The sequence below is a fragment of the Chiloscyllium plagiosum genome, unplaced genomic scaffold (assembly GCF_037043375.1).
Source record: "Chiloscyllium plagiosum isolate Xiang-an unplaced genomic scaffold, Cpla_swu_hap1 HiC_scaffold_25, whole genome shotgun sequence".
NCBI classification, from domain to species: domain Eukaryota; kingdom Metazoa; phylum Chordata; class Chondrichthyes; order Orectolobiformes; family Hemiscylliidae; genus Chiloscyllium; species Chiloscyllium plagiosum.
In genome coordinates, this window is record NW_028270163.1 from 24,637,815 (window position 1) to 24,652,523 (window position 14,709).

At 41.9% G+C, this 14,709-nt stretch overlaps 1 protein-coding gene across 3 annotated transcripts in view; it reads left to right on the forward strand.

Moving 5' to 3' along the window:
* Positions 1 to 5,625: 5,625 nt before the first annotated feature.
* slc38a12 (solute carrier family 38 member 12) overlaps positions 5,626 to 14,709 on the forward strand; it is a 218,135-nt gene continuing 209,051 nt past the window's right edge. Inside the window, exon 1 of one of the 3 annotated variants that reach the window (XM_088000518.1) lies at positions 5,626 to 5,782. The gene's annotated coding sequence lies outside the window, so the exon portion shown is untranslated. Of the gene's footprint in view, positions 5,783 to 6,057; positions 6,194 to 6,404; positions 6,516 to 14,709 lie in introns of those variants that run through there. The other 2 variants (XM_088000519.1, XM_043714560.2) reach the window with 2 other exon arrangements.

Consider the following 14,709-nt stretch of genomic DNA (forward strand, 5'->3'; position numbering starts at 1 on the left):
ATTACAACTATCGTTTGAAAACACTACATTCCTCAGTGACGTGTACCTGGGCTCAATACTCAGAGTCCTAGAGATGTACAGCATGGAAACAGACCCTTTGGTCCAACCTGTCCATGCTGACCAGATATCCCAACCCAATCTACTCCAACCTGCCAGCACCTGACCCATATCCCTTCAAACCCTTCCTATTCATCCAAATGCCTTTTAAATGTTGCAATAGTACCAGCCTCCACCACTTCCTCTAGCAGCTCATTCCATACACGTACCACCCTCTATGTGAAAAAGTTGCCCCGTAATCACATTAATTTAGGAGCATGATTATCAAAGTTTCATGCTTTAAATTATCCAAATTAAGTTGGAGTATGAGGTCTTTATAGCCTTAGGTCACATGCTTGATGATGTATGCACTTAAATGTATATAAATATGCGTACTGTGAGCCATAACAATCAGCAACTTTATCACATGCAACATAAGTTGTTGCTTCCTCTGAAATTTGGTATTCTTAATCTGTCCTGATGAGTGCAAGGTGAAAAGCTTCAATATCATATCTTTTTGTTTAGAAATATCAGAATATTTTAAAAGGCTCCAGAAGGAAAAGAAAATTAAACTGCTGAATTGGAAAACTTTTATCATTCTGTGATCAACACAGAAAATAAAATGTAAAGAAAAACTGCTGGGACAGAAGTGTAGAGCAGACATTAATAAACTTTGTGAGGTTGAGCTGAAATTAGAATACAAAAGATATAGTATCATAGGCTGAGATTAGTGATAAAGTCAGAAAGCTGATGGGACAGAATAAAATAATTCAAATTAAAGCTGATGAGCTGGCTTGTGTCCAAAGGATGTTCTAAAATAGTAAGTGGAAGACTAGAGAACTGCTGACAAGGAAAGTAGTCATAAGATGTAGCAAAACCAGATTCAGGAACTGAAATAAATCTAAATGGATGCTAAAAATCTGAAGTAAAAACAGAAAATACTAGAAATACCTTGCAGGTGTGGCAGTATCTGTCAGAAAAGGAACAGCATTAACAATTCAGATCTGTAGCCTTTCATCAAATTTCAGTATTAGAAACTGAGGGCTGGATTTTTCCAATGAGTGATGATCTCTCTCAGACTGCAACTCCTGCCCTTTGTTCGATGAAAGGATTGAGTTCCACATTTGTGAAAGGCGATACTAATCAGGTCTTCTTCAGAGATATGGAGCCAACTAAAGTGAAAAGCCACAGCCCTTTACATAGGCATCAACTGCCCTGCTCTGAAATATAAATGTTCTGACAGCCACTGAGATAGCTGCTGTCAAACAAAGATTACATTAGTTTGAAGTTAGGGAGTATAGAATGTGGAGGGGTACGGTCTATTCATACATAGAACAAACAAACCTAAGGCACTTCTTACTTACGCAGGACTATATTTTCATGCATTTGAGGCACCAGAAAGGTCCAATAATTGAACAGACATCAATTTGACTTGAGAAAAACCCTAGATGGTAGTCTTCCCCAATGCGCCTTGTCAGCACCTGCCCCAAGCTTTGGTGCATCTCTCAGCGCATAGTCTTGGACCTTGGAATGAACATTTTTCAAAATTTCTAAAATATACTTGAGTCATCAAAATAACTTTGTATTGATACATAGTCACTAAAGCAGTTTGGTCCTGAGTAGTAGGGTTAAAAGAAACAAAAACATTGGCATTTGAATCTATCCAGCAAACAGATCAAAGGCATGTTTTAGTTGTACAAGACTGTATTTATCAATATTTGAGGGCTCAGGAAGTTCCAATAACTGAACAGACCCCCATTTAACTTGGACAGAAAACCTGTTTTTCCCCACTGTGCCTTGCCAGCAGCTACCCCAAGCTTCGGTACGTAGTCCTGGCCCTTGGAATTTGTCAGTCTGCAACACTTGGTTGAGGTCAATTCTTTGCTCTGGAAGACCAACAAGTTTCAGGTATACCATAGAGTGTTTTTCACCTGATTGTCTTCCAGGCACAGTTGGTGTTTGTCTTGATGTGCATCCTGGGGAACAGACCAGAGAGCAAAGAGTGCTGCATCACAGAGCTGCTTGGGATGAACCACACTAAAAATCACTGCATCTTTCTCTAGACTTTCTTTGCAAAGGCACATTCCAAAAGGACATTTGTAACAGTTTCTACCTAGCCACAGCCACTTTGAGGGCAACATGCAAGGGCGCATAGAATCTGGGTGTACGAAAAGAATCTCACCGGTAATGCCCTTCTCACCACTTGCCAAATGACGTCTTGGTGCTTGGTGAAATGTTTTGATGATGAGGAATTTTGCCAAATGACTTTGACAGTTTGCTCAGGGAACAACCTGACATGATGCACCCTCCTTTTCTCACAGATTCTCAAGGATGCTATGTGCTGTCCACTGTCTGATGCTCAAAGATGTTTCTCTTTGCAAATGTCTCCATGAAGGACAGGTGATTCAGAATGGTCCAAATACTTGGACAGTTCAAAGGCAACAAGGCCAATCCTATCCTTCACAACATCAGAGACAGGTAGACCCTCCATATGCTATGACACTTTGTATTTGCGTACCAAGGCTCTACAGCTTAATGCAGCCATACACACGGGTGGCCATCAGAACGAGGGTAGCATCATGTATATCCTTCCTCCCTTTCTTAACCAGAGTTTTCATTGAATTGTAGAATCCAGAGCTTTATTCATGGTGATCCTGTGGTCACTGTCCATCTTAGACTTTCAATTGAAGTGGAAGATGGCTTGGGTGACTGCAACAATGCAGGTTCAGGAAATGTGCCAGACCTGTGCCAAAAGCTCAGTTTCTGCCTCACCTTAGCGATGCGCTGCTCCCCAAGATTTTGTGTATAACATAGTCCCTCCAAACCCATATATCCAGCACCTTCAGATAAAATGTCTTTACCTCAAAGGGAATAAAGGATTGGTCAGCCCAGTTCCCAAAGAACATGGCCTCGCACTTGCCTTGATTTACCTTGGCTTCCTGAGGCCAGTTCAAACTGATTGCAGATGCTCATGAGTCCATGCACTGACAACTGGTCCAAGCAGAAAATGGTGACATCATCCATGTACAGGGAGGCTTTGACCTGCAAGCCTCCGCCTGGAATAGACACCCTCCTCATGCTCTCATCCTTCCTGATGGACTCAGTAAAGTGCTCTATACAACACGCAAACAAGGCAGGAGAGGATGGGCAGTACTGTCTGACTCCAGATCGGATTGGAAGCTTTATGTTTTCCACCCATTGATTGTGACTGTACTAACAGTGTTGGTGTAGAGCAGTTGGATAAATTGCAGATTTCCTCCCCAAAGCCCATTTTGGAGAGCACATCCCACAAGCGGATGTGCAATGTCCAGTCAAAGGCTTTTTCCTGGTGCAGGCTGATGAGGGAGGTGTCCACACCCCGAGCCATGAACATAGGGGAGTATGTCCCTGAGGAGTGCAAGGTTTTCAGAGATCATCCTGCCCATCCAATGCAGTGAAAGATGCTCTTTGGTATTTCCAAAACTTTTTCATCTTCCAGAGCAAGGAATTAACCTTAACCCAGTGATGGAGACTGACAAATTCCAAGGTCCAGGACTATGTGCTGAAGTTTGGGGCAGCTACTGCCAAGACACAGTGGGGAACGACAGGTTTTTCTGTCAAAGTTAAATGCGGGTCCTTTTGGGTATTCGTCCCTCCCGATGCCTCAAATATATGTAAATATAGTCTTGTGTATGTAAGTCTTATACTTCGTGCCCTGGTTGGGGTTAATCACCGATCCCAGAGAAGACCTGCTCCAGTTGGCGATGATCTTAGACAGAATTTTGTGGACTGCAATCCACAATGAAACTGGTCACCAATTTCTAATTTCTTTCCTCTCCCCTTCCGTGTGGCAATGAGAGTGATGATACCTTTCCTCATGGATTGGCACGTGCTTCCTGCCAGAAGCTTACTATCATACACCTCCAGCATGTCCTGGCCAATCAAGTCCCACAGAGCTGAATACAACTTGGTAAGCCTCACTTCTGGGAGTTTTAGTCTTTTCTAAGGACCCGATGGCCTTGGTTAGCTCATTGAGAGATAATGGCTGGTTCAGCCTCTCCTGGTCATGGGCACATACACTAGCAGAGGTGATGGCTCTGGTTGTCTGGTTACTGAATTGGCATTAGGCCAGAGCCAGCAAAAAGATCCATGAATTGCAGCTCAGCTCAACCAATGATCCTCCAAGTTCTGTTCGCAATCACAATCCAGCGATGATCTGAAAATCTTCTGATTATGAAGTTTGTTAGCTCAGACCAGTCCTGGGGGATCCACCTTCGAGATCAAGGTATCTTCCCTGCCAGGTAAGTTTCAGAAACTACACATGTTCTGATTATTTTTCATCAATGGAGAACCAACCATGCCGATAATGGGGAATACCATTGAATGTCAAGAGATCATGATTAGATTCTCGAGTGTTGAAAAAGCTTATTGTCTGGCTTTGTGTTGTGTGAAGTCACTTGTTAGCACAAGATGAAATGTTTCCCACATCTTGTTCTAATTTAATGGTCTGAGGAATTGTGCTTGGTATTGAACATTGTGCAATCATCAGAGACCATTGACACTTCTAACTTTATGATTGGAAGTAGGTGGGCTGAGGACATCATTCTGAGGAACACCTGCAACTAAGTTGGCTGCAAACACCATAAATATCTTCTTTCGTAGTGTTCTGAGATGTCAGTGCACCTGAAACGTTAACTTTGATTTTTCTCCTTAGATGCTGCCAGATCTGTTTAGCTTTACCAGCAAAATTCTTTTCTGTTTCTGATTTCCATCATCTGCAGCTATAAGAGTAAGAGAGATATGCAGCATGGAAACAGACCCTTCGGTCCAGCTTGTCCATGCCGAACAGACATCCTAGATTTATCTAATCCTGTTTGCCAACATTTGGCCCATATCCCTCTAAACCCTTGCTATTCATACACCCATCGAAGTTGTTTCGGTTTTTAGCCTCTTTAGTGCTAGTGATGACTTTAACCAGTGGACTGCTTCCCCCCTCAAGGTTTCCCTCAACTGGTGTTCCGCATCAACATTTGAGTGAAAGATGAAGCTGGCTTCGAGTCACGGACGTCTGCATTCAGGATTCTTTATTGATAATCAGCAATTCTCTGGAATTATTGAAAGGGATGATTAGACAGTAGTGTTGCTTGCAATGGCCTGTGCAATGCCGTACCAGGGGAAAGATTCATGGCACCAATGTACGTTCCTCGCGCTGGTTTTCCAGATATCCCTGCTATACTCAAAACAATACTTTCCTTTTCGCTGTAGCAGCGCGCAAATCTCAGAAGATATCTGAGCATGCGCGGTCAGAATCAGTAATTGATACGGTACTTTCTTTTGCGCCATGCATTATGGATACTTAGCGTCACCATTGCCGCTGTCTACCTTTTCGTATAGACACATGTTCAGCGAGAGGGACGGTTGGCGTGGATATTCGGGGTGTTTACCTTGGTTCAGTGGATAGCAGGTTCACATGTGAGTCAGAAGGTTGTGGTTTTAAAACCCACACTCAGGACTTAAGCTCAATAATTTAGACTTACTGTACATTGCAGTGCATTCCGGAGGAAGTGCAACACATTTAGACGTCCCCTCTTTTTCGAAGAAAGGTGCAATCGAGATATTGAAAACCTTCTCAATTTCCCTCACAATTACTGATAAAGGACTGCTGGCCCAGAGGAGACCCAACCTTCAGTGACATTTACCAACAGTGGGTAATACCACATGACTAAATTCCAGGAACACGTTTGCGCATATGGAATATAGGAAGACGGTAGGTCGTAAATAAAGGAAAGGTACGATTGTTGATAGTGAGAAGAATTGATAGAAGCCTAGTTCAAGGACGAAAGTTATCATGAGGAAGACTGATAGTATTTCGAAACAAAAACAGAAATTGCTGGAGATCTGGCAGCATCTGTGGAGAGAAAGCAGAGTTGACGTTTCGGTCAACTGAACTGAGGGAGAAAGATTTTAACAATACAGCAGTGTGGGGAACTGCATAATCACTGTAATCGATTGCTACACGAAGTGCTCGCGCAGACTCCATAAATTGCTGCGGTTTCATATGGGAAATGACAGCGAATGCTAGCGGTTTAACGGTCACTGCTGGCACAAGATCTACAGCATTAACTTGCAAAACAAAGCGAGGCCCATTGTCGGATGCTATATCCTCATGCATATCTAAGTACAAATTAATTGTTTACATATATTTCTGTGCCCACATTTAGGAATATTTATCTATACCTATTTTTGTACGTTGGGTGTGTGTGTATTGATTGTGGAATAGCAGTGATTTTGACATTTTCGAATCCGGGACCGGAACACATCACGTGACTCCACCACCGGGTTATGACCTCACTGCTCCGGGGACGAGAACTGCGCACGCGCGGCTCCCACGCGGTTGCGCGCGCGTTTAAAATCCGGGTCCCGTGATCGGCATCGCGAGTGGCAACGTCAGCAGTAGCTCAATGGTCGGTGGTGTCAGTTCCCGTTTAGCCGGTATCCAGGTGAGGGGGACCCTCGGGCAGGGGCGGAGAATGGGCTGCGTGGCCACACGGGTAGGAGTGTGGTGTGGTGTGGTGTGGTGTGGTGTGGTGTGGTGTGGTGGTCAGTGCATAAAGCCTTCTTGTTGACACAGTAGTAGAGTTAGAGGGTGATGTGGATCCAGGAGTATTGAGTGGGGCCCCAGACTGAGATAGTCTTCCATGGACTGGAGAAGGTCTATGATTGGCAAATAATCACCAAACCCCCGATAGGTAGTGACTGGGTCTGGCTAATAGGACTTGGGTGGCGTTTCATGGGATGTCCGATTACATATTGGCTTCATGTGATACCAGATTTGGGGTGTACACTAGAGTATTTGTGCTTAAAGCTTTATGCTATTGTCTTTGATCTCCCTTTACTCACAGGCGAGAACTGGAGTACCCTATGGCTGAAAAGCTATTCTGCCATTCAATACAAATATAGGTCTACCTTGGGCTTCAGGTGTTTTTGCTTGCTTGCTTCCTCAATTCCTTGATTTCCTGAGGCCAAAATGTATTTTTTTTTCCTGGTTCTAAATGTGTTAATGCTAGTTTTTGAGTTAGGAGATGTATTTTAATTTCAGCTGTGAACATTTTGTCCCTTTCAAAGATTCCCTACAGTGTGGAAACAGGCCATTTGGCTCAAGAAGTCAATGTTGTCCTTCTGAAGAGTAACCCAACCAGACCCATTCCCCTACTCTATTATTCTGTATTTACCACTTTTATTATTGCACCTAACCTATACATGCCTGAACACTGTGGGCAATTTAGCATAGCCAATTCACTTAACCTGTACATCTTTGGATTGTGGGAGGAAACCCATACAGACATGGGAGGAATTTGCAAACTCCACACTCAGTTGCCTGAGACTGGGATTGAACTTGGGTCCCTGGTGCTGTGAGGCAGCAGTACTAACTACTGAGCCATTATGCCTTTATCCTAGAAATTCTTGCAGATTTTTGAATATTTCAGAGACCCCTTATTGTAATTGCAAAGTGTAGCACGAATTAACTCAGCTTGTCGTCATGGGGCAAACTTGCCATATATTTGGTTACATGACCTCGATCTTTATTTGAATTTTATTCAAGATTGTAAATTGTTGAGTCCTCAGGTCTGATTCTTGTGGCACAAATGTCCCATAATTTCTACGTTTTGCTTCCTGTCTGTCAACCAACCATTTCTATGAGGCATACCTAATGTTGCCTATTGACCTTTGTGTAGCACCTTGACTACCTTTTGGAAATCCAGCTATACTGCAACTGGTTCCTTTTTATTTACTAGTCCTATCCTTTAATGGGTATGATAAGACCCCCTTTAATAGGCTTTACACTTTGTGAACAACTGTCAGACTAACTGGGCTATTGTTCTGCTTTATCTTTTCTTGAATTAGTGATGTCACATTTGCTGACTTGGATCATGTTGGGACCATTCCATTGTTTGAGGAATGGCTTTATTTTCTGACAATGCACCCACAATTTGTGTAGTCTAAGGTGTTTCCATGTGCTTGAGAATTTCTCCAGTTTCTCCATTTCTGCTCATAATAATTACTTTAACTTCCTCACTCTTGACATTATCTGTTACTCTGCAATTTGGTAGAGTTTACCATGTCCACATAACTTGTCCATTGCTCCATTTAGCCTATTACAAACTGTTACCCCCTCAGTTTCTCTCGTTCACCTCTATGCTATCTGAGCTTCAACAATATTTCATTATTGGGTACATTGAATACGTTAAAATTAACCCATTCCTCAGGTACGACTGGCTTACTTGAAGGGAGATGGCCAAAAAACTATCTATCCATGTTGTGAGAGGTGGTATTAAGTTAATGGGTAAGGCCAGAGTATATAATAAGGTGAAGCCAAAATAAATACATTTTTATATAGCAGTTATTACAAAATAGTTAGAATAATTAATAACTAAACAAGAAATTGCATCAATAGGAACATATCAAGAGCCAAGACCCCTGTGATATCTTTAGCTTCACAGATGGACATGAATATACTAAAACAAAGAATCTGCATTACTTTATGCAAGGTTGAATGATCAAGATCAGCTGGAGTCTTGTATTCAATGGAGTACCCACATTTTAGACGGTGTAGTGAACACTTCCCAGAAAGGTGCCATAAATGAGGAATTTCTCTTAAATCTTTTTTTTTCTGTAGTGCAGAGAAGGGTGAGAGAAGAACATGTCATAGTCATAGAGATGTACAGCATGGAAACAGACCCTATGGTCCAACCCGTCCATGCCAACCAGATAGCCCAACCCAATCTAGTCCCACCTGCCAGCACCCTGCCCATATCCTTCCAAACCCTTCCTATTCATATCCCCATATGCCTCTTAAATGTTGCAATTGTACCAGCCTCCACCAATTCCTCTGGCAGCTCATTCCATACACGTACCACCCTGTGTGTGAAAACATTGCCCCCGTTGGTCTCTTTTATATCTTTCCCCCCTCACCCCAAACCTATGCCCTCTAGTTCTGGACTCCCCCACCACAGGGAAAATACTTTGTCTATTGATCCTATCTATGTCCCTCATAATTTTGTAAACCTCCGAGGGCACCCCTCAGCCTCTGATGTTCCAGGGAAAACAGCCCCAGCCTGTTCAGCCTTTCCCTATAAGCTCAAATCCTCCAACTCTGGCAGCATCCTTGTAAATCTTTTCTGAACCCTTTCAAGTTTCACAACATCTTTCTGATAGGAAGGAGACCAGAAATGCACGCATTATTCGTCTAACCAATGTCCTGTATAGCTGCAACATGACCTCCCAACTCCTGTCCTCAGTACTCTGACCAACAAAGAAAAGCATACCAAACGCCGCCTTCACTTATCCTATCTACCTGTGACTCTGCTTTCAAGGAGCTATGAACCTGCACTCCAAGGTCTCTTTGTTCAGCAACACACCCTAGGATCTTACTATTAAGTGTATACGTCCTGCTAAGATTTGCTTTCCCAAAATGCAGCACCCCTCATTTATCTGAATTAAACTCTATCTGCCACTTCTCAGCCCATTGGCCCATCTGGTAAAGATCCCATAGTAATCTGAGGTAACCCTCTTCGCTGTCACTACACCGCCAATTTTGGTGTCATCTGCAAACTTACTAACTGTACCTCTTATGCTCGCATCCAAATCATTTATGTAAATGACAAAGTAGAGGACCCAGCCCTGATCCTTGTGGCACTTCACTGGTCACAGGCTAGCATTTAATTTGCTTTTAAACAAGCTATTTGAGTAGCTTTTGCGTTCATTTTAAGTAACATTGAAGATTGTCAATATTTTGGTTGTCGAAATGTCAAAAGTATTTGATAAGTGTATGGATGAATTGTGAACAAAATTGAAACTAGTGGCATTGAAGGGACTTTGGCAGAATGTGTATGAAATTGGCAAAAGGACAGTGGAGAGAAATAGCGAATGTGCTGTTTCCATACACTTGAGGGAAGTATTTATTCATCCCTGGTTATGATTATTAGGATGTCAATTGTCTTCCATATATTAATGATCTGCTCTTTGTTTTAATTTCAAGCTTTACAAATGACTGCCTGAGCAGTGAACGAGATATTGTCAAGTTTTCAAGGGGCTGTCAAGGTAAAGGTTAAGCATCAGTGGCATGACTGTTGAATTACGCCACTGCCCACTCAACTGAAGGAGGAAATTTGAGGATAGAATTATCATTGAAAGTTTGAAATTAGAACTTGAATCATCCTCCCCCAGTAGACTGGGGCATTGTAGAGCCAGATGGGGTGGAGGGGAAGAGGTGTGAATTAACATTTGCCCTTCGCCAGTGAGAAGCTGAATAAAAGGGGGTCCCACAGTGCAGCATTCAAGTATTGCTTCTTGATCTGACAATGGCAAATGACTAGATCATCTCAGAACTACAGGATCATATCCTCCAAAACGGAATGAGAAAAGATGAACCTAACTCTTAAGCTACAGTGATCTCTTAGAATGAGTGTAGCAAAGAAGCCATTTGGAATGCTGTGACTGTACTGATACTGTTGGCTCTACTTCTGCTTTTTCACTTAGTTTTCTCCAGATTATGCAGTTCTGATTTGAGTCTACCATGTTCTCGGTGTATTTCAAATTCTAGCTCCAAATATAATTTATTTCATCGCCTTAACTTTTGCCATTCAGCTTAATTTAGTGATCTCTTCTCAACCTTTTCATTAACAGGAACCAATTTTTCTTGACCTATTTGGTGCAGATGCGTTATGGTTTTAGAGCACATTTCAGATTTTCTAAGCTTCCTTTTTAAAAACTATAACAGCTTGGCCAATTGCCTGTGTTGTTGAAGTCTTGTCATTCTTGAAATGTTTATCATAAACACTCAGTGATCCCTTTTGTCACTTCAAAATCAGATACAACTCTATTTAAGGCTCATTTTGTTCAGCAATTTTGTCCTATTTAACCCTTTTTTAATTTCTAAAGCATAGGTTCCATACACTTTCTCAACCTGGCCAGTCATGTTTGTGAATTTATGCACAACTCTCTCTGCTTAGACCACTGATTTGCTCAAGACTTTTTGTTTAGAATTGTACAGTTTGTCCTTACTCTTCTCATCTGACTGAGAATCCCAGGTGACGTTATTACTGACATTGGTGATCCCAGACTGAAATCTGGCTTGGTGCATCATATTTTGATGACCACTTTTATTAAAAACAAAACAATTTGCTGAAACATTGATGTGCAAAATTTTATCTTTGGCTTTAACAATAAACCAAACTATCGAGTTGTACAATAAAGACTTTTAACCACATACTCCAAGCATAATCTGAGAACACTCCTGTTTTTATTCATTTCAACTTTTAAAGCTACTGTAGAGTACCCAAAACAGTACTCATGCCATACTTTCTTTCACCTGAATCCCTGTGTCTAAGAACTTAGTCAGGTTAGGTCAGCTCTAATTTCAACTAATGATTGGAATGGTTTACAGTCCTTTTCCTTGATCTGAGTTTGTATGTACTTAGCTTTAAGTAACTTTGAGACACTTCATCCCCATTCACCTAGTTTGGATTAACACTAACTCTTCACTTGAACATTGCCTAATTCACTATCTCCTTCCCTTCTCAGGAGGACCAGTCTGTACAGCCATCTTTACTGGATTGTTACACTGAGTCAAATTGGAGCCAAATGTCTCCATCTCAGCTATTTGCTTTCAGCTCTTCCTTTTCAAAACAAAACATGTTACAGCATTTTCTGATTGATGTGCAGGCACCATTAGTTGCATGGCTGTGTTTCAAAACAGTCTGATAAACAAGAATCAATTAGTGATGCATAAAATCCATTCCCTCTGCAGCCATGCCTGAAACGCTTATGGAATAAATCACCAAGGCCACAGAAATTCTAAGTTAATAATTAACTTCAGGCATACAAAAATCCACTGAATACTCAAACTGAAAACCCAAACTTCTAAAGGATTAGATTAGATTCCCTACAGTGTGGAAACGGGCCCTTTGGCCCAACAAGTCCACACTGACCCTCCAAAGAGTAACCCACCCAGACCCATTTCCCTCTGACTAATGCACCTTACACTATAGGCAATTTAGCATGGCCAATTCACCTGACCTGCACATCTTTGGACTGTGGGAGGAAACCCACGCAGACATGGGGAGAATGTGCAAACTCCACACACAATCACCCGAGGCTGGAATTGAACCTGGGACCCTGTGCTGTGAGGCAGCAATGCTAGCCACTCTGCCACTCCATTTTGTCCATTAAATTGTCACCAGCCAGATTCAACAGTTTACATTGCAATGTATCAATTAACACTGGTGTTAAATTCTTCATCTGCCCTATCTACCCTAATAAATAGTCTGTTGACATTCATTTGTTCTAGTCAAAGGAGGAGAGATGCGATTGACTTGTACAAAACTGAGGATGGAGGAGTTGAGAATGTCCAAATTACCCTTGGCTGAAGGGTCAAATGACACATTTAGGGTAGGAGTCAAACTTCATTAAAAATCACTTTTTTTTTAAACCCCAAGAATCTGGAACCCTGAAGGTGTTAAAGAAGCAGTGATTATCCGTTTAGATAGCAGTTGAATGTGCACGGGAAGTCCTATTCATGTCCAATATGGCAAATGAAGAGTTGGGTAGTGATCTAAGGCTCAATGGCGACTTGTCAATTAGTGCTGATACTATGAGCCAAATGGACTCATTCTGTGCTGCAAATTTGTTTTATTTACTGATTCGAACTGCGATGATGCAGGAAATACACTTGCTTAAAATTATTTTATTGGATGTTGTCGTCACTGGTGAAGCAAGCCTTTAATGCATTCCTCAGCTGATATCACTTTGAGAAAATTTACTCCCTCCACAGCTTAGTAGCAGTAGTGTGTCCCTTCAACATGATGCACTGCATCCAAAATGTCTTGGACAGCATTTTCCAATGTTTGGAAGAAGCAACAGACAAATTGGAGCACCACTGCTTGTAATTTTCCCTTCAGGCCACTCACCATCTTGACTTGGAAATGCATTACTGTTCCTCAGTGTGGCTGGGTCAAATTCCTGAAACTCCCTCATGATATTGTAGGTTTACTTACAACCAATGGACTGCAGTGTTTTGAGAAGGCAGCTCCTCCCCAACTTCTCAAGGCCATCTGGGGATGGGCAATGAATGTTGGCTCAACTGTTGATGGCTGCACCCTGTGAATGAATTTAATTAAAAAAACATGGCAAATGGTGGTGGTGAATTGCCTCTTTGAGCTACTGCAGTCCATGTGATTTAAGGTATGGTAACAGTAATGTTGGGCGTGCCAGGGCTTTTGACTTAGCAATACTGAAGGAGCAGTGATAGTAATTCCAAGTCAAGATGGTGTGTAGCTTGCTGTATACCTGCCTTGCTCAATCTAGGTAGTAGGAGTCACAAGTTTGAAAGTTGTGTGGAAAGTAACTAGTTACTGCAATGCATTTTGTAGGTGGCACATGCTCTTGCCACAGTTGGTTCAAGGTTGAAGGAGTCATTATTAAGGATGTGTTGTTGGAGCTGCGCCATTTCAAGCAAGTGGAGAGTGCTCCATCACTTTCATGACTTGTGCTTTTCAGGTAGTAGACTGACTCAGGAGTCACTGCAGAAATCCTAGCCTCTGATGTGCTCTTTTATATGGCTGATCTGGTCAGTCAATGCCATCCTCAATGTCAATAGTGAGGAATTCAGTGATAGAAATCTAATTGAATTTTGAAGAGATGGTCACCTGAGAGTATGGTGGCATGAATGGAACTTGGTTATCAGTTCAAGATTGAATTTTCTCCAAATTCATATCCATATGCAGCCAGATTGCTTCTGTATCTGAGTCCGGAATGATGCTGAACGTTTTGCAGTCACCAATGGAACATCCACACTTCTTAGGGAAAGAAGGTGATTGAAGCAGCTGAAAACACTCCCCCACAGAGTGTTAGAAAAATCTGAGGTACCAGTTCAGTCAGTGCAGATTTTATTGATTTCTATTGGCACCAGTTGTGGTATGGCTCTGGTGGTGTCTTTTTTAGGTAAGTGCTAACTTTTTCAACAGAAGTCATTCTTGTAATCTCTGGAGTTCAGCTCTTATTTTGGGACATTTGTCATGTTGCCAGTGCTGAATAGTTCTGCAGCATGTCTTTGAAGCACTGATGGAATGTTGTCAGGGCCCATAGCTTTTGCTGTAGCAAAAGCTTTTGCTTGATATCAATACAATGAATTGGATTGACTGAAGACTGATCGCTGTGACTCAGTACTTTGAGTGGAGGTCAGGCTGGATTATCCATTCAGCACTTCTGGCTAAAGTTGATTGCAAAGGATGCAGGCATACCTATAGCTCAATTATCGCATTCCTTTCATTGAAGAGGAGTTTGTATGTGAAGCTGTCACCTCCAGTGGTTGTGTAATTGCCCATCACCATTATGACTGGAAGTGGTAGGTGTGCGCAGCTTAGAAATGAGCCTTTGGCAGTGGAATTGTCTAACTTGTCTCTTGATCCATTATTGTTGAAAAATCATGTTTACCTAATAATGACAGTACTTCTTTATCTTGCCGAATACCTACATATCAATCTTATGGGGCAAAACCTTAGCTAATTGAGAGTTTTGTAGATACTTGTGTGTGGCTGGATTTTGAGTGGCAATTTCTCAGATTACAATGCCACCATCTTGCCCAAAAACTAATTGCCAAACTGGTTGACAGTCTCAATCCAAATACATATATGG